At 45.5% G+C, this 26,585-nt stretch overlaps 1 long non-coding RNA gene across 1 annotated transcript; it reads right to left on the reverse strand.

Moving 5' to 3' along the window:
* Positions 1-24,491: 24,491 nt before the first annotated feature.
* LOC131401771 (uncharacterized) lies at positions 24,492-25,780 on the reverse strand. Its single transcript, XR_009217952.1, has 3 exons — positions 25,701-25,780; positions 24,655-24,776; positions 24,492-24,553 (listed from the first exon to the last, which is right to left on the reverse strand). It is a non-coding gene; the product is annotated as an uncharacterized LOC131401771 (long non-coding RNA).
* Positions 25,781-26,585: the final 805 nt, after the last annotated feature.

Consider the following 26,585-nt stretch of genomic DNA (forward strand, 5'->3'; position numbering starts at 1 on the left):
CAAGACCCTATCCCTAACTAGAACCATAAACTTAACCCTAACCAGAAACATATACCTAAATATAAACCTAACACAAACTCGAAAAGTAAACCAAACCCTAAAACTGACAGTAACCAGAAACCAAACTTAACACTAACGTAACACTAAGAGTACCCCAGGAAATGGCTCTGGGGAGAAAAGCATGACGAGGGGCACGTGTGATGCCTTCTGTTTCAGTGCAGACGTGCCAGGCAGAGGGCGACAGGATGGCTGGATCGGCTCACCTGCTTTCTCCAAAGGAGGCTGGACAATCAGCCAAACATCCTACCTGGGCCAGGCCACTTCCAGTGGGGACAAGGTCAAGAGGACATAGCCCTGCGGATGGCTGCCAAGTCTCCTGGGGCGTGTGCTGGGCCCCGTCAGAGGAGGAAGCAGACTGGCAACGGGTGTGCCAGACGTGAGATCAGGAGGCCTCCCACACCCGGGTCCCTGTCATGCCCAGGCCTCACGAGGGAGGACGATGGTCGTGGCAGTGGAGAGTGGGGTGGGGCTGCCAGCTAGCCTGCCCCGGGATGTCCTGGGAGAGGGCGCCTGGGGATGGGCTGCCACTGGAGAGGTCTGAGGGACTGACCCAGGTCGAGGCAGTCGGGGGCAGAGAGAGAATCCCACTCCGCCCTTTCCCTTAAGTTTCTTATGGCTTGCCAAACCGTTAACAAGACAGGTTCGCAAGAGAAAATCATACCCAACTGAAGAATATGAATGCATGGCAGAAACCCGGAAAAATGAGTCTCTCCACACAAAGGCAGAGATTTTCATCTTGCATCCTCTCCTGAGCTTATGAGAAAGGAGGATGTTGGGGGAGGGCATGTGGAAGTCAAGACTGGAAGAAGACAATTGTCATGCAGAGGGACATGTAATGTCTTGTCGGAACCATTTCCCCTGCACCAGGGTCAGGTCCAGAAGGGACAGCACGAAGGTGACCAGCAACCCTCCTCTCTGTGGTGGTGCTGGCCCCAGGGCGGGCGTGGGGGTGGTAGGTGGAAGCGGGATGGCGTGTGAGTTGGTACCAGCGGTGGAGGCAGCGATTCAGAGGTCAGGGATCTCTCTTTCTCTCTCTCTCACTCTCTCTGTGTCTCTTTCTCTCTTCTCTCCATCTGAGACCTGAGGAGAGAAAAGTGGAGCACCCTACCCACCTCCCCTACCTATTCCATGGTCCCTTCTTTCTCTGGCAGCTCTCGGAACCATGTGGGCTTCGGTTCAACCCCCTCAGGCCAAGGGTGAATGCTCGGCCGCCCAGGACTAGGGCTGGCCTCGGGGGTCCTCAGTGAAGGCCCCATCCTCCTGCCAGGATCTGAATGGCTGGGGCATCCCTCGGTGACTACCAGCTGCAGCTGAAGGAACCCCACCCTTCTTGACTTGGCTTCAGGTGCTGTCTCCCTCACCTCCCACAATACCTCACAGATCACAGGCCTCATCACTTCCTTGGAAGGGTGAGTCTGTCCAGGGTGGCCACAGTCAGACTGGGGTTCGAGCTCAAGGTTCTTCCTAGGCCAGTTGTTTTGTCCTGGGGCTCATTTCTTTCTGGAAAGACAAAGCCATGGCCTCACCCCACGCCTAGACTTGGCGACTGCAGCCAGGTGGAGGAAAGGCTCTGTGGAGACAAAAGGGCTGAGACAGGCATATGGCAAAGCAGGAAGTGCAGCGCCAGCAGCCCGTAGGCATTTGGGAGCGTATGCCAAACTGGGCAAGCCCTTCCGAGGTCAGTTCCCAGCCTCCTCTCTGGCGATGGGAAAGCTTGGCCTTCCTAGGGCCCAGGCCATGGTTCTGGGGAGAAATCCGCGATGGAGGGCACTCGCGAGACCCTCTGCCTGAGGTCGCAGGTGTCATGCCCAGGGCACTGAAGCCTGGCTCTGCTTGCCAGCTTTATCAAAAGAAGTCTGGCCAAAAATCCGAAACTGGCACCTGGGCCAGGCCCCTTCTGAGGCGACAAGTTCCGGAGGACATAGCCCTGTGGACGTCTGCCAAGTCTCCTGGGGCGTGTGCTGGGCCCCGTCAGAGGAGGAAGCAGCCCGGCAAGTGGTGTGAGAGACCAGAGATCAGGCAGCCTCCCACACCCAGGTCCCTGTCCTCCCCAGGAATCCCAAGGGAGGACGATGGTCTTGGCAGTGGCAAGAGTTCTGTGGCCGGCGCTGAGCCTGCACTTGGATGACCCAGGAGAGGGCGCCGGGTTATGGGCTGCCCCTGGCCAGGTCTGAGGGACCGACCCAGATAGGGGTTGTTGGGGGCAGAGAGAGAATGCCCCTCCACCATTTCCCTTCAGGTTCTCATGGTTGGCCAAATCATTAACAAGACAGGTTCAATGGAGCAAATCAGACCCAGCTGAAGAACAAGTGTCCATGGGAGAAACCCGGGAAACTGAGTCTCTCCACACAATGGCGGAGACTCTCATCTTGCATCCTCTTCTGATCTAATGACAAAGGTGGATGTCCTGAGTGGGTCTGTGGGAAGGGAGAAGGGAGGGAGACGATTGTCATGCAGAGGGACATGTAAAGGCTTGTCTGAAGAGTTTCCCCTGCAATGGGGTCAGGTCTGGAAGGGAAGGCATGGAGGTGACCAGTAACCGGCCTCTCTGTGGTGGGGCTGGCCCTGGGGCAGGCGTGGGGGTGGGGGGTGGTGGGTGCAAGTAGGATGGCGTGTGAGTTGGCACCAGCCAGCGGTGGAGGCAGCGACTCAGAGGTCATGGATCTCTCTCTATCTCCCTCTCTCTCTCTCTCTCCCTCGGGGACATGAGGAGAGGAAGGTGGCATGCCCTGCCCACCTCGCCTACCTCCCCCATGGGCCCTACTTTCTCTGGCCGCTCCGGGAGCCCTGCAGGCTTGGGTTCAACCCCCCACACCCCCGCACAGGTCAAGGGTGCATGCACGACCGCCGGGTTCTAGGGCTGGCCGCAGGGGTCCTCAATGAAGGCCCCGCCATCCCTCCAGGCTCAGACCGGCGGGGGCGGAACTCTGGCACCACCCTGCTGCAGCTGTTCCATCGCCACCATTCTGGACTTGGCTTCAGCTGTTTTCTCCATCCCCTCCCCCACTCCCACTCAGATGAAGGCAGCTTCCCTTCCTTGGAAGCATTGCTCTGGCACTGATGGTCACAGGCATATTGGGCTTCAAGCTCAAGGCTCTGCCTGGGCCAGCTTCTTCATCCAGGGGCTCATTTCTTCCTGGAAAGACAAAGCCATGGCCTCACACCGTGCCTGCACTGTGCGACTGCAGCCAGGCCAGGTGTAGGAAAGGCTCTGTGGAGTCAGAAGTGCCGAGACAGACAGATGGCACCACAGGGCTAGGGTGACAGGGCCAAACTGGGCAAACCCTTCTGCCGACAGGTCCCAGCCTCCTCCCTGGAGTCAGGAAGGCCTGACCTTGCTGGTGCCCAGACCACGGCTCCGGGGAGAAATCCACCATGGAGGGCACACAGGAGGCCCTCTGCCTGAGGTCGCATGTGTCACGCCAAGGGCACTGCAAGCCTGGCTCGGCTTGCCTGCTTTACCCCAAGAAGGCTGGCCAACCAGCTGAACATGGCACTTGCGCCAGGCCCCTTCCAAGGGGACGAGTTCCGGAGGACATAGCCCTTGGGACGGCTGCCAAGTCTCCTGGGGTGTGTGCTGGGCCCACGTCGGAGGAGAATCAGCCTGGCAAGTGGTGTGCCAGACGTGAGATCTAGCGGCCTCCCACACCTGGGTCCCTGTCCTGCCCAGGCCTCCCGAGGGAGGATGATGGTCCTGACAGTGGCGAGTGGGGTGGGGCTGGCGTCGAGCTAGCAGTTGGATGCTCCGGGAGAGGCACCGAGGGATGGACTGCCCCTAGCCAGGTCTGAGGGACTGACCCAGCTCGGGGCAGCTGGGGGCCAACCACAGCATATCCACAGCCCTCTCTGCAGATCCAAGCACCAGGCAAGCACCTGCCATGGCTGATCCCATTAGTCCCTACAAGATCACCATGAAATTTCTCCTCTCCGCCCCAAGTTTTCAGAAGAGCAAACTGAGTCTCAGAGAGATGTAGGGATTTGCCCAAGGTACACAGCTGGCAGTGGGCAGAGTCACCACTGTGCTGATGGGTGAGTGGCTACTCACCTAGTAAACAGCTGGTCCTGGACCCGGTGGCATGTGTCTGAGGCCAAGTAGTTGACCATGAAGGTGGTGAAGCTGGAGATGTTCCTACTCAGGAAAGCTGGTGCAGTGGACTCTGTCAGCTTCTCCATCATGCCCGCCTGGAGGCCACTCATCCTGCAGGCATCATTTAAATTCACAGTGGACTTATCCTCACACTGGGGGAGAGGAGGAACATACAGTCAGTGACATCATGGTGAACCACCAGGAGGAATGACGTGTCTCTCTACTCTCCTGTGTAGCTTCTGGGGAGGAGTGGAGGTCCCGTTTCCTTTGGGAGTGGGACTGTGGGGCACTGCAGCGAGAAAATTCTGGGGCAGCGGTTTCAAGGGGAATTTCATATTTGAGTCTGCATTCTACTACTGCCTTGATCTTCTCAGGGTCCTGGGTGTGAAGACACCTCTGCACCCACACTCACCTCAGAGCAGCCCTGGTCATTGATGGACTGGTGCACCTGTGTCCGCTCCAGGGAGATGGCAAACTGGAAAGCATCCACCAGCTCCTCGACCATCTCCTGGGTGCAGCTTTGCAGTGAAAGTGCCCAGCAGTCAGGCCAGGAGGGATCAGGGGCCTGCCTGGACTTTGCCACAGTGGGAAACTCCACCACATATCAGGCACAGAGGGGAATCTGCATAGATTCCACCAAGGAAGGAATGCGAGGACACCTTGAGGGCCCGGCATTCACATGCGGATAGAGGAGCTTGGTCCCCAGCACTCACCTTCCTCTCCTGCAGCCAAGATCTTGAGTATGAACATGACACACTGCCCGACTCCCACCATCTAGCTTCCTGCTCCTTCCCAGGCTGGGTCCTCCTCATCCCCAGCTTCCCTAACTCCACCTCCCCCCACCCACACACACACAATGAGTGTCAAGGGGTGTGGGGCTGTCCTTTTGGGATCACAGTTCTGGCCTGACCTAGAGTGGTCTACCCTGGCCTACACTGTTACCTGATGGGTCCTCCTGCCAAAAGGCCACAAACATTCGCAGTGAGGGCTGAGCCAATTTCTAAAGCAACTTAACACGCTCTCTTCCTTGGCTTTCCGGGGGTCAGAGCCTCGGAAAGTCACGGGACAACACGAGAACATCCTGCTGTGTCGAGTGTCTCCACTCAAATGAACTGGACAGGAGGCTGTGATTACAATGTTGGTGCCTGGTAAGCAGAGTTCTAAGTTCTGTTGGGGGCTGTCACCAAGGAAATGATGTCACTTCTTCAAGGTTCTATTACTTGTCCCCATCCTTCAATCAGACCCACTCAAAGCCCCCGCTAGGCTGTTGGCACTCTCCCTCTTGCCCATGTCATCTCCATCACTGTACATAAATACCCATCACCACCCTCCCCACAGATCCTTGGGAGTGGATCCAGGCCCCAGCTTTGAGGAGACAGAGCTGAGATCAGACCTCTTTTTTCCTACCAGTTATGTGTCCTGGAAAAGCTGCTGTGCCTCTCAAGATCTCCCCAGTCTCCCAAGCTGCACAATGAGGATTGGGCTAAAAACAGCTTCCTAGGGACCTCATCAGGTGTATATGCGATAATACGTACAACACCTGTGGGCTGGTGTCACATGTGTCTAATGCAGACAATTAGAGATGGAGGAAGTACAAGGAGTAGGACATCACATAGAATACCAGTCAGAACTTCTCTGGGTCCCAGATGTGTGATCTTTGGTAAGTCACTGCCGCTCTGAGCCTCATTTTCAGGTCTACTTCCTGAAGGGGTTGAAATTAGAGGAAATTCAGACATTGTGATCCACTGGCATTAACCCTTCTAGGGTCCCCTGTTTTACTCAGAATCAGTCCCAAGAGGCTCATGTTGGTCTATGTGGTGGGAGCCTCCACAATGTTCCGAATGCTCCCTGCCTCCTAGAGTGCACATCCTTGTGTCACCACTAAGTGGTCAGTATCTGGCTTCTGAACAACAGAACACAGCCAAGGTGATGGGATGTCACTTCCAAGTTTTAATTACAAAACTTCTGTCACTTTCTGCTTACTGGTTTACTTGGGTTCCCTACTTACCTCCCTCCTTCTGTTTCCATCTCTCTCTCTTTCTCTCTCTCTCTATCAAATCACCAGAACTGGGAGAGCAAGTGCTGATGTTTTCAGTTGTACTATGTAGAGGTTCCATAGGAGAGTACTGAGGGAGTGTCCAGCCAACAGACAGACATGAGCTCAGACTCTCAGTCCAAATGGATCCTGACAAAACCCACGTGAGTGATCTTGGGTGTGAATATTTCCCCATTGGAGCCCTGTTGAGACCACAACCCTGCATCACAGAGACTTTGAGGCAGAGGCACCCAGCTAAGCCATGCCTGATGCTTGGCTCACAGAAATTATGAGATGTTATATATTTGTACTGTATAGGTGGTAGGTTTTGGAGTAATGTTGTCACAGAGGAACAGAAAGTAACAGTCTACCGTGTCCCAGGATCCAGCCTGATCACCCTCCTCTATCCCCTCATTCTCTCTTCTCAGGCTCCCTCCAACCACACTGGCCACATTTCTGACCTTCCCTAGTCAAACTCGCTTCTTCCTGTGAGTCTCTGCAACAGGGAGCTTTCTCCTTGACACACTAACTGTTCACAGACATACGCAGGGGTGCTTACACTTGTCATTCTGGTCACAGAAAAGGTCTGAAATGCCTCAGAGAGGCCTTTCAGAACCTCCTAGCCCAGTCTCTACCATCACAGATCTCACATCCAGAAGAGCACTACATGATTTCTTTCTCCTTCCTCCCATGCAGATAAAATGAGTGCATGGGGAAGATCTGTCTGCTTTGGCTGAAGCAGAGGCAACTCCTTCTGGTTATAGCAGGCACACGACTGTCTCTTCCAGGCCAAATTTTTCTCACCACGAGTCCATTGTTTAAGGAAATCATCATTCCCTCTCTTTCATGGGTCTGGTTTCCCTAAGAACACAGTGAACCATCCCCTCTCCCTGTGCTGCATCACCATAAACCCACAGCCAGAAGATAAGCACCAGGTTAAACACCACCAGATCCTGAATTCAGTCACTGCTGAGTCACTCCCATCAATGTTGTCATTCAATCGTGACTCCTGAGGACACCTTTCCCCTGAGACCCACACCCAGCCTGGCCTCAGCTTCTTACAGTAACACTGAGATTTCCTCAGAGTCCTCCCAACCTGGGCAAGAAATATTCTGAAATGTTCTCTGTATTAATTTTCAGGGACTGGGAACATTGGTAGATGTAATTTGAGTGTGTATGTGCAGTAGTTTCTATGCACGTATTCTATTTTTCAGACACAGATAAAATAGTGTGGCTACTCCGTGCACCAAGAAAATGAATAACTGATCAAATTTTTTCATGATGTGAAGTCTTTAGAGAGTAAATGTCATGGTTAAGAGCACAGAGTATGGAGCTAACTCCTCACGTCCAAATTTCAGCTCAATCCCTTATTAGATATTTGTATTGACCGAGTTATTTACCTAATTGGTGCCTCAGTTTCTTCATATCTCAGTTGGCAATAATGATCAGCATACCTATTTTGTAGGTTTATGGAGAGTATTAAAGGAGTTAATGTTTGAAAAATGCTTGGAACACCTAGTGTATTAACAGTGCTGTACTTATATATTAGAAATAAAATTTAGAAACTCTTCTGACACTGCCTGTGAGCCCCAGAGTGTGAGACTGTTGCCTGGACATATGTAGAAAGCACTCCATGACATACGATGAATAAATGAGTGAACAACATTGGCGAATGCATTACCAATGTCATCTATGTCAACCTACAGGCATTCCCAAGCCGAAGCACACACAGACATTCCTGCTCTGTCTTGCATCACAGTCCCTGGAGGAATGACTGGGGTTTCTTGGACTCTGGTAACCATGCCCACTAAAAGTTCTTTTCTGTCAGCAAACCCCAGTCTTTGTCCAATTGCTGCAGCTCACAGGGTCTGCGCTCTGATCCTTGTCTTCACTCGAGGGAGAAGTGCCATCCCCAGAGCTGGGCACACGCAGAGCCTGAGCCTTGGAGAAAATGATTCCCTGGCCCTGGGGCAGGTATGAGAGTACAGGGACAGAGTGGGATTTGGGGAAAATCCTCCAGGTGTTGTCAGAAGGGATGGAGGCAGGGGATGTGTCAGCAAGGACTGGTCCGGTTGGTGGGCCTTGGTGGTTAAATAGTAGGGGGGCTGGGAAGTTTCATAGCTTCTAGCATAATACAATCAATCTGACGATCATGAAATCAGGATCAGCTTAATTAAGGCCAAATCAACCCAATGTCAGCTGTTCCCTGACTCTCTAATCCAGTATTGACTTATAATAAGTGTATTCGTGATCTATCATCTCCTTTTCATTGATTGGCTAGAGTAATTATTCTTTACATATCCTGTCTATTTTTACATAGTAAAGAAAAAGTGAATTTTAAAACAACCCTCCTTGGAAAAGTCTCCCTAACATATTGATTTAATAATAAAAGCCACAACAGGAAATTCACCACATATCTTGAGCTTTAGTCTCTGGTTTTAGATCTTCCTAACTGGTAATTTACCTAGACTTCTGCCTTCTTTCTTGAGATTAGTCCAATTAGGACTAAGTAAGAATGCAACCTCATACCATGTGAGAAGTGGTGGGACTCTAGGAAAATGTTTGTTTCATTCTGTTAGTGTGTGTGTGTGTGCGTGTGTGTATGAGACTTTTTGCTGATTCTGGCAGCGTGGGCCATTGTAGACTCCTTTTCTAGAGAAAAAATTTCCCTAATCACTTTCTCTGGACTTTCTTTTGACTGATGGCTTCACCAGCACTGTCCAATAGTAAAATTAAGCACTCTATATTATGGAATTTAAATATTTTTTAGTAGTCACATTTTAAAAAATGAAAATAAACAGGTGAAACTAATTTTAATAGTATATTTTAACCCACTATAACCAAGATATTATCAATGTGGGTGCAGTCTATGCAAATTTTAATAATGAGAGTTTGCATTTTTTTCCTGAGTTTCATAAGTCCAGTGTGTACTTCCCACTTACAGTACAATCTCCATTTGTAAGTTGAGTTTTTTCAGACATACATTCTCTGCACTGAGATTTAATGTTCACAGTTGTCAAATAAGAGTCACTAGGAGTGGGGTGGATGATAATTTCACTACTGATTTAAGCTCTAATGGAGCTATGAACACTAACTGGTCAATGGGTTAATCAAATGAATAGTCATATAGTACAGAAGAATGGTATGATTTGGGATTTAGAAAAAGACTGGGTACCGTGTGTCCTGACAGGGAGCTCCAAGGATTTTGTTGTTAAGAGTGACAAGGACAAAAAGAGAATAAAGTCATACACATAAGTGTCTAACAACATGGGGGGGAAGAAATGACCTGCCGTAGTCCTGAGTTTTGACCTCATGGTTTCTTTTCTTGACCCAAATCTCTTTGATGATGTCCCAGGACACAGGTCAGATTAATCTCCACAGGGAGAGAGGGAGGGTAGAAGTACAAGGCATCTGACATAATTGTCCTGGGAAAGCAGGCTTCATTTACAACTCTGATCCACTTTCACAATTTATTTTTATAGGGTAAGAGGAAAAGAAGTATGATGGTCCAATCATCACAGAGGAAGTGAAATGATTGTGGAAAGCAATCTAACCCAAAACCTGGTTTGAGCATCTCCATCCCTATGAGAATGTCCAGTTACATATTCAAGAGGGCAGTTACTAGAATCACATCCTATCCTGGCAATGAGGTCAGATGTCAGCAAAGGGAGGAAACCTTGGAGCAGCCCCAACAACTCTGCTGGCAGAAGAGACTGCAAGGTCTCCAGGCCTCCAGAGTACAGGAGAACTGTTAAGTGCTTTGGACCTTGCCTAAGCCTGCCCAACCTTACACCTAGTAGCACAGGTGTATCCCTGCCAGGTGAGTTCGCAGGTGTTCTGAACTCCAGTCCCATGCCCACTCCTGCCTGGTCTTCAGATTCGGCAGATATGATCCCAGGACCTGGTCTGTCATCCCACAGCTCCTTTGCAATCGTCTTCTGGTGACTGAGGAAGATATCAGGAAACAGGAAGGGAAAGTGAAGACGGCAAGAGACAGACTGGCGGTAGCACTGATGCAGACACCCTCGCTAGCGAGGCAGGGTGAGTGAGCGGCCAAGAAGCACATCCCGACAAACACGATGAAGAAAACAGAAGACGGCGCAGATGACATGGAGCTCACACTACATTAATGCCTCTGCAAGGGTCCTGATGTCTTCTTGCTTTGACCTCTTGAAACTTTAATATATACCAATAATTTTCTTTTCTTTGACTCCTTTGCATGACAGAGAAGATACAGACAGTGATCCTTCTGAGGTGAGAGATTGGGTTTCAGGTGAGGAGAGAAAGGAGATCTTTCCTTCTCATTTTGTTCTCTCATTTTCCTTTACTGAGTGTTATCTATTTGTATTTTAAGACCAAGAGTTACCACAATCAGGGGATTCCTTAGAGTTTTGTCCTCACAGTCACAGAGAAAACATACCTAGTCCAAATGGATTGTCCTTTTTGTGTAATATTGCAATAGATTCCAACATAATATTTCACTAAAGAGCTGTTTTATCTGTCTTCTCAAAAAAGACACCTACTTCTGGGTCTCTATTTTTCCGGTATTTGTTGCATGTGGAATCACAGTTGCATATAATGAAATACTGGATTGTCCCTTTTTTAAATTTATATGTGTTAGAAATTTGATTCATAAAATCTGATATGTCATTGTGGTATCATGTTGTCAGGAGAACGACTGTTTTCAGCATCACAAGTCTCACAATAAGCCAGTGTGTTGGGATTTGCCTATTTGCCTGATCGAGTATGTTGCACTCTTCAAATCCTCTTTATCATTACTTACTTTTGTCCCACAGATTTATCAGTTCCTGAGAGCAATGTGTTAAACAATAATAGAGTATCTTAATATTTATATCTTCCCTAAAAAATGAGTTATCTTTTAGCTAAATTTTCTCTCCTCTATTCTTCCATGTGGTAATCATCTGGAATTTTCGTTTGAATGTTTTTAATGTCTTGTTTTAAAATAATACTAAATTAGACAAACGGTGTTTTCCTTCCCTCATGACTCCTGTTATGTTTTCCTGGGTTCACATTTCTCCTTCCTAATGTACATTCTTTACCGGTTCTTTCACTGTAGGCCTGTGGGAGGTCAACTTTAAGTCTGTTTGTAAGTCAGAAAACGTCTTTCTTTCTTTGACACATAGTTTGAATAGGTGTTTAATTTAGGTTTGTAGTAATTTTTTTCCTTCTTTTTCAAGTTATTTTATATTTCTGAGCCTCCACATCTTTAGCTTAAAATGGGAATAAATCCTTAAAATTGTGACTGTAACTGAGATAATACATGCAGAGATTTACAGTCATGTTGCTTAGAAGAAATTAGTCAATAATGATAACTATTATCAATCATTATAATGATATTATAATAATCAATATATAATAATATATTAATGTATAATAATTATTATACATTAATTTATAATTATAATGTACAGTATATAAGGTATAATGTATGCAATGTATAATAATAATATATTAATATTATTAATCATTAGAATCTTCATAGTGTGCATTTTCGGAGAATCACTGTTTCAGATTGAGAATGTGAAGCTCATACACAAAAATTCTGAGAGAGTACCATGACTGTGACTTTAAATCTCAGCCCTTGAGTATCTTCAGCTGTGGTCGTCTGCACAGTGTGTACAGATAATGTAATCTGTTCCCACAGACACACTGCAGAGCAGCGCAGCCTGCCTCATGCCTGGGATGCTCTGGGCTGCTTGTTGGGGAGCTGCTGCTGTGAGACTAGTTGGACTTTGTACAGAGAAAGATGAAAAAAGACTCTTTATTTTCCCTTAGATTTCTCCCGCTGAGTATTATTCACTTTTACATCCTGAGCAAATACTCTCTTCCCAGAGCCTTGGTTTTTCTCTGGTATTCAGGCTTCCCAGACACCTAGTCATTTCAGCTCCCAAGGCCCAAGGTGAATGCAGTGTCATATCTCACCCACTCCTCCCATCTTGGCCTGTTTCCCGCCATGGAGGACACATGAGTGGGGAGAGGAGCCATCGAGAGAGATTGATCTGGAAGTCCTGGTGAATCTGAGCTTCAGAGAATGAAGCAGAAATGGGGAACCTGAGACTGCCAGGTCTTCAGTGGGGGAGGAATATGGAGGAACCGAGAGGGGTGTGATGGCTGCACAGAGTCAAGGGGAGGGATGTTCCAAAGTTTCCTAAGAAGGGAAACCTTGCACTGAAGTCTGGATTCGATTTTACATGATGGCAACGTCTGTGCTGGTTTCACCAATTCTGGTGTCCCTGAGGGATGAACTGCTGTGACACCACAGGACAGAAGTTGCAGTCACTTTCAGGACATAAGGAAGGTGAAACCGTTCAGCTTAGTCCACTGTGAGCCAGTCAGGGGCCAAGTCTAGAAAGGCTCGGAGCCTGTGTCCATCCAATGTGGTTTCTTTCTGTTCCAGTCAAGCTCCTCTGGACCCCAGCTGGGAAAAAGGGACCTCAGTTCTAGTCATATCTAGTCATCACAGCTTCCGTAGGTCGCCCTGAGGCAGGTAATAGCCCAGGCATCGTCACTGGACCTCATTATCGCCCTGCTTCTTCCACTGGCAGACAGTGACTTGTGAGGTGAGGAGAGCACATCAGAATGGTCCAGTCAGCTGGCCAGTATGGGAGACTCCAGGGGAAGGAGATGCCAAAGCCACAGAGACTCGATGCCTCCTGTGTCTCCCTCTTTTTTTTTCCACTTTATTTTCACCCTCAGTCCTTATTTTCCTTCTCTTTTCCCTCGTTAGGCTCTCTCTCCCTCTCTTTCTCCTACATTTTCTAGCTTAATTGAGGTATTAACGACATACAGAAAACTGCAAACATTTAAAGTGATCAATTTGATACCTCTTGATTATAACTTATTGAACCATCACCACAATCAAGAAAAGGAACACTATCTTCCCCAAATTTACTAATGCTCATTTTCTTTCCTCCTTCCCTGCCGTTTGCAAACACATTCTCATTCCCAGGCAACGAGTGATCTGGTATATGTCCCTATAGATTTTACTAAAATGTTTATAAATGGGATCATATACTATGTACTCATTTTTTACTGTCTTTTTTCACTCAGCATAAATATTTTGACATTTATGCTTGTCATTGTCTGTACTATGAATTCATTCCTATCCCCAACACTTCCCTGGCAGCACTGTGCACACACCCAAGCACTTCCCATGTTGGTGTGAGAGCCAATAGTAATGCTGCATCCCCAAATTAGGAATGCGACTTGGTGCAACTCTGGGAGGGGTTGGCGGGGGCCCTGGAAGCTCACATGAATGTTTTCCTGAATGGGTGGAAAACGCACCGTGCCACTGCAGTCCCAATGATTGGCCAATGCTCTGAAGCCATGAAGAAGCCTCACACACCAAACACAGAGGCTGGCATGAACATAAGAAAAGGCAGCAGCAGATATACACGCACATGCAAATGGTTTCCCAGGTGGCGCAAATACCCATAGTAGTGTTGCAGTCTCACAACTGTGCACGTGCCTCCGTGTGGCGGCAGCTCTGAGCCCAGTGGGAATGCTTTCCCAGCGAGTGGAAACACCCACTGTACCCACACAACTTCCAGCATATGGGGTGGGATCAGAAACACAGCTCATGTTTCCCCACAGCGGTAGCAGGTGGAATCTGCGACCTGATACTACCACAAATACACAGGCAAAAGATTAGTTCATCAAAAACCATAAGAAACTACAGTAAAATTCAGGGCAGAAGGAAACGACAAATCTCCAGAAACGAAACTTGAAGTCACAGAAATTTACAATCTAAGTGACAGAGTTCAAAATAACTGTCATAAATAAACTCACCAAGTTACAAGAATGTTCAGAGAGTTCGATGAACTCAAGAATAAAATTAATGAGGAAAAGGAATAATTCATCAAAGAGACTGAAGCTATTAAAAAACACAAGCAGAAAATCTGGATATGAAGAACATAATTAAAAAGATAATAAAGAATCTAGAATCCTTAAAAAATAGAGCTGATATTATGGGTGAAAGAATTAGTGATTTAGAGGATAGAAATATAGAAATGCTTCCAGTGGACGAGGAGAGAGAACTCTGATTTTTAAAAAAGGAACGAATTCTTGTAGAAATGTACAACTCAATTATAAAAGCAACATAAGAATTATACGTATTCCAGAGGTAGAAGAGAGGCAGAAAGGAGCAGAGAGCTTGTTCAAAGAAATAATAGCTTAGAACTTCCCAAACCTGAGGAAGAACCGGACTTACAAATACATGAAGCCAACAGAACGACTAATAACATCAACGCTAAAAAACCTTCTCCAAGGCATATAATAGTAAAATTGGCAAAAGCCAATGACAAAAATCTATTAAGGGAAGCAAGATAGAAGAAAATAACCTACAAAGGAACATCTATCAGGCTTTCAGCATATTTCTTGGCAGAAACTTTACAGGCAAGGAAAGAATGGAATGATATATTAAAAATACTGAAAGACAAAAACTTTCAGCCAAGAATACTCTATCCAGTGAAATGATCCTTATGATACAATGGAGAAATAACAGTTTTCCCAGATAAACAAAGGCTGAGGGAGTTCAACGCCACTAGATCTCCCATACAAGCAATGATCAAGAGCGTCCTCATACCCGAAATAAAAAGAAGGCAAATGTCTACAAAGCTTTGAGCAAAAAGATAAATAGACAGACAAAATCAGAAAGCTACAGCTCTGTTTCACAACAGGGTAGCAAATACTTAATTATAACTTAAAAGAAGAATGGAAGGAAAGCATCAAATGTAACTATAAACACTTCAACTTAGTCACAAACTCACAACACAAAAATGAATAACTTGTGACAACAATAACTCAGAAGGAGAAGAGGAAAGGGATGGAACCTGCTTAGGCTAATGGAGATAAGAGGCTATCAGAAGATGGACTACCTCATCTATGAGTTCTTCATACAAACCCCACAGTAACCACCAAACAAAAAATCAGAGCAGAGCCATAGATCATAAAAAAAAGAGACAACATCCATGAAAAACCCCAAAGTGAAATGGTAGTCAGAAACACAATGGAAGAGAAACAATGAAAATATAGATTAGGTGGGATTAAGCACTCAAGTATCAATAATCACTCTAAATGTAAATCGATTGAATTCTCTAATCAACAGACAGAGAGTGGTGGGGTGGATTAGAAAACAAGACCCAACAATATGCTGCCTCCAGAAAACACATCTCAGCTCTAAAAACAAACACTCTCAGAATGAAGAGATGGCAAATGGCAAAATAAAAGAAAGTAGGTGTTGCCATACTTATATCAGACAAAGCATACATCAAGATAAAAAAGACTATGAGAGACAAAGAGGGGCAGTATATAATGACAAAGGGGACTTTCCACCAAGAGGACATAATACTTATAAAAATATATGCACCTAACACAGCAGCAGAAACGAATATAAAGCAACCCTTAATAGACCCAAAGGGAGAAATTAACAGCAACACAATAATAGCAGGGGACCTGAACACCCCACTTACATCCATGGATAGATCATGCAGAGAAAGGCAACAAGTCAATAGTGGAATTAAATGAAACATATGATCAGATGAACTTAATCGATATACATAGAGCATACCCTCCCAAAACAGCAGAATACACATTCTTCTTAAGTGTACATGGAACATTCTCAAAGATAGACCATATGTTGTGAAACAAGGCAAGCCTGAATAAATTTAAGATTGAAATCACATCAAGCTTCTTTTCTGACCACAATGCTATGACACTTGAAATCAACTACAAGAAAAAAGATGGGAAAGTCACAAATATGTGGAGACTAAAGAACACAAGACTGAAGAACCATTGGATCAATGAACAAATCAAAGGAGAAATCAAAAAATACCTGAAGACAAATGAAAATACAACAAAACAACTCTTATGGGATGCAGCAAAAGCAGTTCTAAGAAGGAAATTCATAGCAATACAAGCACACCTCAACAAACAAGAAAAATACCAAATAAGTAACCTTAAACTACACCTAATAGAACCAGAAAATGAAGAACAAATGAAGCCCAAAGTCAGCAGAATGAGGGAAATAATAAAAATTAGAGCAGAAATAAATAAAATAGAGACTAAAAAAACAGTAGAAAGGATCAAGGAAAGAAAGAGCTGGTTCTTTGAGAAGACTGAAACAAAATTGACAGACCCTTAGCCAGACTCACTAAGAAAAAAAGAGAGAAAGCTCCAAGACATAAAATTAGAAATGAAAGAGGAGAAATTACAACAGATACCACAGAAATTCAAAGGACAATAAGAGAATACACTGAACAACTTATGCCACCAAACTGGATAACCTAAAAGAAATAGATAAATTCTTAGATTCACACAACCTCCAAAAACTTAAGCAAGAAGAAATAGAGAAAATGAACAGACCAATCACATGTAAAGGGAACGAAATGGTTATAAAAAAACTCCCAAATAACAAAAGTCCAGGACCAGATGTCTTTTCTGGAGAAGTCTACCAAATATTCAAACAAGATTTAATACCTATGCTTCTCAAACTATTTCAAACAGTTGAAGAAGATGGAACACTTCCTAATTCATTCTATGAGGCCAACATCACCATGACAGACAAGGATAGCACAAAGAAGGAATATTACAGGCCAATATCGCTGATGAACACAGATGCAAAAATCCTCAACTAAATATCAGCAAATCAAACACAGCAATATATTAAAAGGATCATATACCATGATCAAGTGGAATTTATACCAGGGATGCAGGGATGGTTCAACATCTGCAAATCAATCAATGTGATACACCACATTAACAAAATAGGGAATAAAAAACACATGATCCTCTCCACAGATGCTGAGAAAGGATTTGACAAGCTCCAACATCCATTTATGATAATAACTCTCAATAAAATGGGTATAGAAGGAACCTACCTCAACACAATAAAGGCCATATATCACAAAGCCACAGCCAACATCATACTTAATGGTGAAAAACTTAAAGCCATTCCTCTGAGAACAGGAAGAAGACAAAGTTGCCCACTTTTGCCACTCCCATTCAACATAGTACTGGAGGATTTTGCAAGAACAATTAGGCTGTAAAAAGAAATAAAAGGAATCCAAATTGGAAAGGAAGAAATGAAACTCTTGCTGTTTGCAGATAACATGATTGTAAATATAGAAAACCCTAAAGAATCCATCAGAAAACTATTAGAAATAACCAACAACTACAACAAATTTGCAGTGTACAAAATCAACTTACAAAAAGCAGTTGCATTTATATACTCTAATAATGAACTAACAGAAAGAGAACTCAAGAATACAATCCCATTTACAATTGCCACAAAAAGAAAAAAGAGTCTAGGGGTAAATTTAACCAAAGAGTTAAAGACCTATACAATGAAAACTATAAGACATGATTGAAAGAAATCAGGGATGACCTGAAGTAATGGGAAGATATTCCATGCACATGGATTGGAAGAATAAACACAGTTAAAATGTCCATATTACCTAAAGTAATCTACAGATTCAATGCAATCCCAATCAGAATCCCAATGACATTCTTCATAGAAATAGAACACAGAATCCTAAAATGTATATGGAATAACAAAAGACCTTGAACAGGCAAAGCAATCCTGAGAAGAAAGATCAAAGCAGGAGGCATCACAATGCTAACTTGAAAATATATTACACAACTATACTAATCAAAATGGCATGGTGCTGGCACAAAAGCAGACTCATAGATCAATGGAACATAACTGAAAGCCCAGAAAGAAAACCACACATCTGTGGTCAGTTAATCTCTGACAAAGGAGCCAAGATCATCAATGGAGAAAGGAAAATCTCTTCAATAAATGCTGTTGGGAAAACTGGACAGCCACATGCAAAAGAATGAAAGTAGATCATTATCTTCCACCATACACAAAAATTAACTCGAAATGGATAAAAGAATTGACTCTAACACTTGAAAGCATAAAACTCCTAGAAGAAAATATACGCAGTGCAGTCTTTGACATCGGTCTTAGCAGCATTTTTTCCAATACCATGTCTACTCAGGCAAGGGAAAGAAAATAAAAAATATACAAATCAGACTGCATGAGACTAAAAGGCTTCTGCAAGGCAAAGGAAATGATGAAGAAAATGAAAAGACAGGGCCGGCCCCGTGGCTTAGTGGTTAAGTGCTCGCGAACCTCTACTGGCGGCCCAGGTTCGGATCCCGGACGCGCACAGACGCATCGCTTGTCCGGCCATGCTGAGGCCGTGTACCCCATACAGCAACTAGAAGGATGTGCAACTATGACATATAACTATCAACTGGGACTTTAGGGAAAAAAAAAAAGGAGGAGGGTTGGCAATAGATGTTAGGTCAGAGCCGGTCTTCCTCAGAAAAAAAGAGAAGGATTAGCACAGATGTTAGCTCAGGGCTGATCTTCCTCACAAAAAAAAAAAAAACCGAAAATACAACCCACCAACTGGGAGAAAATATTTGCAAATCATATATCTGACAAGGTGTTAATCTCCAAAATATATAAACAACTCATACAACCCAACAACAAAAAACCAGATAATCCAATCTAAAAATGGGCAGAGGATATGAACAGACATTTTTCCAAAGAAGATATACAGAAGCCCATCAGGCACATGAAAAGATGTATAACATCACTCACTATTAGGGATATTCAAATCAAAACTACAATGAGAGATCACCTTAAACCTGTCAGAATGACTATAACTCCCAAGACAAAAAATAACAAATGTTGGAGAGGATAAGGAGAAAAGGTCACCCTCACACACTGCTGGTGGGAATGCAAACTGGTGCAGCCACCAGGGAAAACAGTATGGATATTTCTCAAAAAATTAAAAATAGAAATACCATACCTTCCAGCTATCCCACTACTGGGTATTTATCCAAAGAAACTGAAATCAACATTTCAAAGAGATTTATGCACCCCTGTGTTTACTGCGGCATTATTCACAATAGCCAAGACATGGAAGCAATCCAAGTACCCTGCTACAGATGAACAGATAAAGAAGATGTGGTATGTATTATATACAATGGAATATTACTCAGCCAGAAAAAAAACGACAAGATCGTCCTGTTTGCAACAACCTGGATGGACCTTGAGGGCATGATGATAAACGAAATAAGCCAGACAAAGACAAATAGCATTATTTCACTCATATGTAGAAGATAAACATATCCAGTGATAAAGAGAACAGATTAGTGGGTACCAGAGGGGAAGGGGGCTGGGTGTTGAGTGAAAGAGTTAAAGGGGCACATATGCATGGTGATGATAAAAGTTAGCCTACCGCTGGTAAGCACGATGCAGTCTATACAGAAATTCACAAATAATAATGAACACCTGAAATTACACAATGTTAAAACCCTTTATAATTTCAATAGAATAATTAAAAAAGAAAAAAAATAATTCATTCCTCTTTATGGTTGTATAGTATCCCACTGTGGGGATATACCACACTTTGTGTATCCATTCACCAGTAGATGGACATTTGGGTTGTTTTCCATTTTTATCTACTATAAATAGGTTGTTATCAACATGTGTGTACAAGTCTATGTATAGACATATGTGTTTATTTCCTTTGGATGGATTCCTAGGAGAGGAATGGCTGGGTAGATGTATGTAATTTTTAAAGATGCATCCAAGCTATTTTTCACCAGCACTCGATGAGAGTTTCAGTGACTTGACATCTTCAACAACACTTGCTATAGTCAGTCTTTTTAATTTTAGCCACGCTTAAGTGTGGTGGAATCTCATGATGACTGTCACTTACATTTCCCCAATTACTCATGGGGTGAAGGAGAAGGCAAGCCACGCACAGACTGGAAGAAAACATCTGCAAAACATATCCCTAGAAAAGGAAGTGTATTTATATTATATAAAGAGCTCTTACAACCCAATAGTAAAAAGACAAGCAACACGTCATGTCTTAACAAGACACAGCAGATCAGGCCTGTTATGAGCACCAGGAGTCCCGCCAAGCTGATGAGGATGAGGGCCCAGAAGGGGAGGTCTGGGGAGACATGTGGTGGGATGAGCCACGTCCTGTCATCGGCCCAGGGCTCCTGGTGACCCCACTGTGCCTCAAGCGTCCTTGACGAGGGTTAGCCAACTTTCCTCATCATCCAAGACCCTGTGCGCAAGGTTCTCTTCGATGAGGCACAGCATCAAGATACTCGCCCCCTTCCATGGGGTGGGGCTTCCTGCAGGTTTACCAGGCTTCTCAGTCAAGGGATCACCTCTGTTGGAAGAACATTCTGGAAGAGAATGAAATGGAGGATGCATGTGAGTGTGTTTCACTCTTTTTAATAAAACTTTTTAGACACAGAAAAATAAAGGGAACAGTCTCATAAACATCCATCATCTAGATTTAACAATGTATATTCTATCTAATTAAAACAATATTGCATCAATGAATAAATTATTAACACTTGCCACCCTTGATTCATCCCATGTTTTCAATGAAATATTAAAGTCAAGTAGACATCATGATGTTTCACCCCATTTTAGTTTCCATCTCTAAAAAGTGAGCATACTTTGCTACAAAATACAAGACCATTACTACAGAACAAAAGAGTAATAAATTAAAACAAATTCATACCTCTGGGCACAGAGAACTGAATTTGGGCTGGACTTTCTTATGACAGCCGGGGGCAGAATGGGTCATCACACTTGGCAAGCCTATGGGATCTCTCTAAATTTGTAAAATCCCACTCAAATGTGTTCTTCCGTGCCTAGAAACACATCATCCCCTTCTCCTTTATCTATTTGCTTAATATTCATTTTCTAAGATTAACCTACAATGTAATTTCCTGCAGGAAGTCTTCCCTGAATTCCGCCTGCAAGTATGAGTTTGTTCACATCAAATAATTGATGTTTCAATTCTCTATTCTTGTTATTCCCCGCTACAAGATAAAATCCAGGAGGGTAGAACACACAGCTCCCAGTGGGCATGGGGGGAGTGGTGTAGGTTCCCTTACTTGTAGCTCTACCCAAACAACCTCTTAGAAGTGTGCTGTCTGATATGGAACAGCAATAAGTATTTTTTTGAATTAAAATTAATTTTAGTTAAACAAAATAAAAAATCTAGTATCTCAGTAACATTAAAAATCAGTAACAATAAAGAACAGTCACAACACCATCCTTCAAGTACTCAACAGCCACATGTGGCTATGCACTGGAGAGCACAGATATAGAACATTCCATCACTGCAGAAAGTTCTAGCGCATCGGTGATCATCTAGAGCGGGACTTGGCAAACTATAGCCTGTGGATCAGAAACTACATCCACCCCCAAACCTGTGAGTCTCCTTCACACACAGCTGGAGGCCCTCACTGACCATCTGGCCCAGTTGTTGTCAGTGGAGAGATAAGGAAACAAAAGTCCAGAGAGGGGAGGTGACTAGCTTTAGGTCACAGAGCTGTCTAGGAGAAGGTGAGGGCCTCCTATATTACACTGGTTTCCTTTTCTCTCTCTCAATGGTGGGTAAAGACTAGGGGACGACGCCACCTCCTGCCAGCCTGAGAAAGGTCAATGCTCTCTCAGCCCCAGGCATCCAGAGTCCCCGGAATGGCCTCACTTTCTTTCCCAATGACCAGGGAGCCGTATCATCCCCAAGGATACTCTTCCTGTCCAGGATCAAGTTCTGCAGCTGTGTCCATTCTGGGTCAGCCACAGGATTTCCTCATAGATGGCAACTCTGTCCAGTCTCTGTGCCAAGGTGGCAAGGTACACAAGGAGTCTGCTCCAGGGTGGTTACTGTGGGGGACAGACCTGGAAGGGCACGAGGGATGAACAAGGGTGTCTGGAATTCTACCCTGATTCTAGATTCCCTGCTTCAGGGTCCTGTCCAAGAGAACTTTCTGCAATAATGTAAACATTTGTCTGCACTACCATATACACTCATTATTAGGCCCATGTTGTTATCAAGCACTTAAAATCTGGTTAGTGTGTGTGAGTGCGGAACTGAATTTCTCACATAATTTCATTTACAGTAATTAATTTATAAATAAATAACCACAGGGAGAACATTTTTGAAACTTTGGAGTAAGGACTTCTGGAAATGCAAAAAAACAATGAGAACGCTGGTAAAAATGGTCAAAGTAAACTTTTCAGAAGTCTAGAAATTAATCAACGGCTTGCAAGAATCTGAGGAGGGTTTAGTGAAGAAACATGGTGGAATCTTGATAAAGGAAACCGACTTTGTGCCACTATAACTTGCACTATCCCATCCTGCTCTCACAATATCCTGCATAACTTTGAAAACCATCATTCTCAGAACTATAGTGCTGAGACATCCAGCAGCCCAGCAGCCATAATGGGTTTGGAGCTTTCAAAAGACCCATCCCCACCGAACTGTCACTAGCTGACCTGCCTGGCAGCTCCCTGAAAAAGCCCCATGTTCAGGGCTTCTAGTTACTTGACTCAGAGCTTGCCCAGGGAGGAAAGTCTGTCCCCAGGGCACTTGCTAAAAATATTCAGGGCTAATTGTTTTCTATTGTAGTTGCCTGAGGGAGTGATACCAGCTGAGGCAGGCAAGAGGTGAGCCAAATCTTAGAATAAAAATTGGGAGGATGAGATGTCCACAGGGGCCTTTGAAAAGCTCCAGTGTATTTGCGGGCGTCTAGAAGGCCACAAGGGCTCAGGGCTGTGGCACGCCCAGGAAAGACTTGAGAACATCTTAATCTCTCACCTCTAGTTGAAGGGTTGGCTTATATCTGAAAACTTGATTATGTAATACACCATATTAATAGAATAAGGGCGAATACCACGAAATCTCAACCACATGTACAGAAAAGATTTTGACAAAATACAACACCCTCCATGTCAAAAAAAGTAAACACTCAACAAATTAGAAATAGAAGAAAACTTTCTCAACCTATAAACAGCATCGATAAAAAACCCATTGGCTAACACCATATTCAATGGCGAAAGACTGAAAATTTCCCCCTAAGACCAGGGACAAGAAAATGATGTCTTCCCTTATCTCGTATGTTAATCACAGGTACTAGAGGTTCTAATGAGGGCAATTAGGCAAGAAAAAGGAATAAAAGAAACCCAGATTGGAAGGGAAGAGGTCAAACTATTTGTTTTGCAGAGGAGAAGATATTGTATCTAGAAAAACCTAAAAAATACACTCCTCCCCACACACAATATGTGAACCGTATCACAATAGGTGTATAAAAAATTTTAATTGCCCCATATGCTTAGTGGCTCCACTACTGGAGAACACAGTTAGACTGCTGATATTTGTTGAAAGTCTCCAGAAGAGGAGGAGGAGGAGGATGCTGGGGGTTGGTGGCACCAAATGTTAATGCTTTTATCATTCCCCAAAAACTTATGGAAGGAGATGGTAGGATTAGCTGACAGGGATGTGGGGCAGAATGGGCACCATGTCAGTGACATTTAGATCAAGGATGTGTCACTTGAGCTCAGAGTCATCAGCCACTAGCTCAGCCAATGCTTCCAATCTCCTCAACCTACATCAAGTCGGTGAAAAGGCAGGAGTGGAATATATCTTACAGCTGGCTGCCCTTGTAGAGCTTGGTGACCTAGAACAAACGCGAGGGATAGTGGGTGAGATGGAGGTCTCCTGGGGATGCAGGGCACCACTGGAGCCAGTGAAAGATCACAGACCTTGGGGCAAGGGAGACCTGACTTCATATCCTGGCTCTGCCTCTAACTCACTGTGTGAACCTAGGCACAATACTCCCCTTTCTGAGCTTCAGTTTACCTATGTGAGAAATGGGCAAGGCAGCTAGGACATCACCTCTGGACACTAAGAGAACCCAGACACGCAGGGAAAGTGAAGGGTTGAAACAATCACTTAACAGATGTAAGTCAGACAGAGGAATGACGCCACCCTCAGGACAAGGTTAGACGGGAGAGGGGAGACCCCACATGGTCCTGGGTGTCCCCCAGCAGGGCAGTGTACTCCGAGGATGTGGGCTCCAGGTTGCTGAGGTTCCCGACGATGATGCGGAAATGTAGCTGGTGCTCTCTCTGGATGGATAAACTCTGGGCTGCAGAGCCTGGAGCCACCGAGAGGAAGAGCAGACAGGTGGAGACTCTCCACTCCCAGCACATAGGCATGGTGGTCCACGGGATCAGGGTGGTGGGTGCAGACGGAGTCACACTGGTGGCTGCCCCATCCTTCTCAGGCCTGGGGAGAGAGGGATGTGGGGACTCTAGAGAGAGGTCCTGAAACCTCTGGGGGTGGGGGCCAGAACTGGAAGGAGGAAATGGGAGGACAGTGGGGCGACAAAGAGGGGTGGTCACTAAATTGGTCATTAGGGGCAAATGCTCAGGGGAGGGTCTCACCTGAGGGAGACCAGTCTGGAACTCGAGTAGAAGGGACCCAGGCTGCTCCTCTTGAACAAGGATCCAGCTGGGGAGGAAGGAGGAGGAGGATGAGCAGGAGGGACAGGGGTTAGGGGAGGGGCTTGATGGGATTTAACCCACCAGGAGCTGCTGGGACCAGGGTTTCACCAGGCTCTGCAGGACCCTCTCAATGTAGTTGAACGTGGCTGAGCCATTGCTCCTGTTTGATGAATACCAGAGGGTGGAGTTGGGGAAGGTGACTGTGAGGGTCTTCAGGTTGTGCCCCAAAGCTGCAAGACAAGAGGGAGAGCGATGGTCATCTCTGAGAGCTGGCCTGAGACCAGACCAGAGTCCTGCACTCATTATCATCTGTCGTCTTCTCTCACAGTGGCACCACCACCCACCTGTGTCGTCACGCAAGTCACAACCAGCATATCTGCTCAGCTCCTCTTCCTTCCCAGTAACACCCATTCACCTTGCACACTGATCCTCACATATACTCCATCCCTATCCCAGCTCAGGTCTTAACTTCTTTCACCCAGACAAACACCCCAGCAGGCTCACTGGAGGCTCTGTCTAAAGGATGTTCTACATGGACTACTAGAAGAATCTTTCTGAAATGAATACCTCATTAGCGCCACCACTGTCTAGTACCACCCATGGCTACCTATGGCCTTCAGTGTTTAGTTCAACCTTCTTGACCTGGCACTCAAGGCTCTACTCAATCTGGCTCCTGCTGAACTTTCAGTATCATTTTATCCATCTACTGCTGTTTAAACTTCATGCTTCATGCAAACCAAATTGGTTTCAATTCTCCCCTTACAGCATGTTGTTTCTGGCTGGAGCCTTTGCTCATGGAATCCACTCTGCCAGGAAAACCCTTCATCCTCTATTTGCCAGGGTCCCTCCTATTCATTCTTAAAGACTCCATTCTGGTGAAAATTTCTCTAGCAAGCTCCTCCCCTCCAAATTATGCCAGGTGCCTCTCCCCGAAACATTCCACATTGTATTATAATGGTGTCATAATTTCACAAGACTAGGGGCTCTCTGAGGGCTGGCCTTAGACTGAATCGTTGGTATAATCTTTGGGATCAGCATGATTGCCCTAAAACCAGAATTTCACACCCTGGCTTCCCAGTTCCTGGATCACAACTGGCTGGTGGAGGATTGGGGCCGGAGAACTTCTCTTGGGAAGGAAAAGGGGCCCCTGATACCTGTGGTGACTTCTGGTAGCACAGGTGATGTTCAAGTATGCAGGGACGTGGTGGCTGGCTCGGGAGCTGTGGCGAGGGCTGTCTTCAGGAAGGGATAGAGTGGGAGGAGCCCCCAAGTTCACCCGAGCTCCAGCAGTGGCTGTCCCAGGACCACCATTCACAGATGAAGCATAAATGAGAGTGAGGGGACGGGTGACTGTGTGAGTAGAGGGATGAGCAAGCCTGTGGATGAGAGGAGCCCAAGAGAGAGAGATAGGTGAACAAGAGAGACTGAACTCGGAGGAGAGACAGATGGACGGGCAGAAAACTGGACAGACGGATGGGATACCTGGAAAAAGAGGACCAATGGCGGCGCTTTAGCAGAATTAAAGTGTAAACCACGTGGGGTCAGAATGTGTGGAGAACATGTCTCTGTCTAAGGCTTTCTCACCCTGGGCTGGGACTCTCCACCAGAACCCGGGAGGGAGAGAAGGGATGAATTAGGGCCCTTCCAGGTCCTTCCCTCACCAAGGACAGCAGGTGTAGGAGACAGCAGGTGTGCTCCCCATCCCCAAATGTGGACGGGACCCAGGAGATCAGGGCCAGGAATACTCACTGTTGGTAGTCGGGGCCACGGCTCCATAATTGTAACCTGTGGAGAGAAGGCAAGACTAGCTGAGCAAGAGTTGGGGTGAACATAAAGGATTAAGGAGAGGGAGGATGTAGGCACCTTTGTGGGAAAAGCAGAGGGGAAAGCAGAGGGGAAGAGGGCAGAGTTGTTCAGGGGGGAGGCAACGAGATGGAAGGTGGCTGGACCCAGTGATCACACAGTGATGAGAAGTCTGAACCCAGACCGGGTGGATAGAGAGATGGATCACAGCTCACTTTAGAACAAAGGAGGTAACA

The sequence above is a fragment of the Diceros bicornis genome (assembly GCF_020826845.1).
Source record: "Diceros bicornis minor isolate mBicDic1 chromosome 13 unlocalized genomic scaffold, mDicBic1.mat.cur SUPER_13_unloc_1, whole genome shotgun sequence".
Taxonomy (NCBI): Eukaryota; Metazoa; Chordata; class Mammalia; order Perissodactyla; family Rhinocerotidae; genus Diceros; species Diceros bicornis.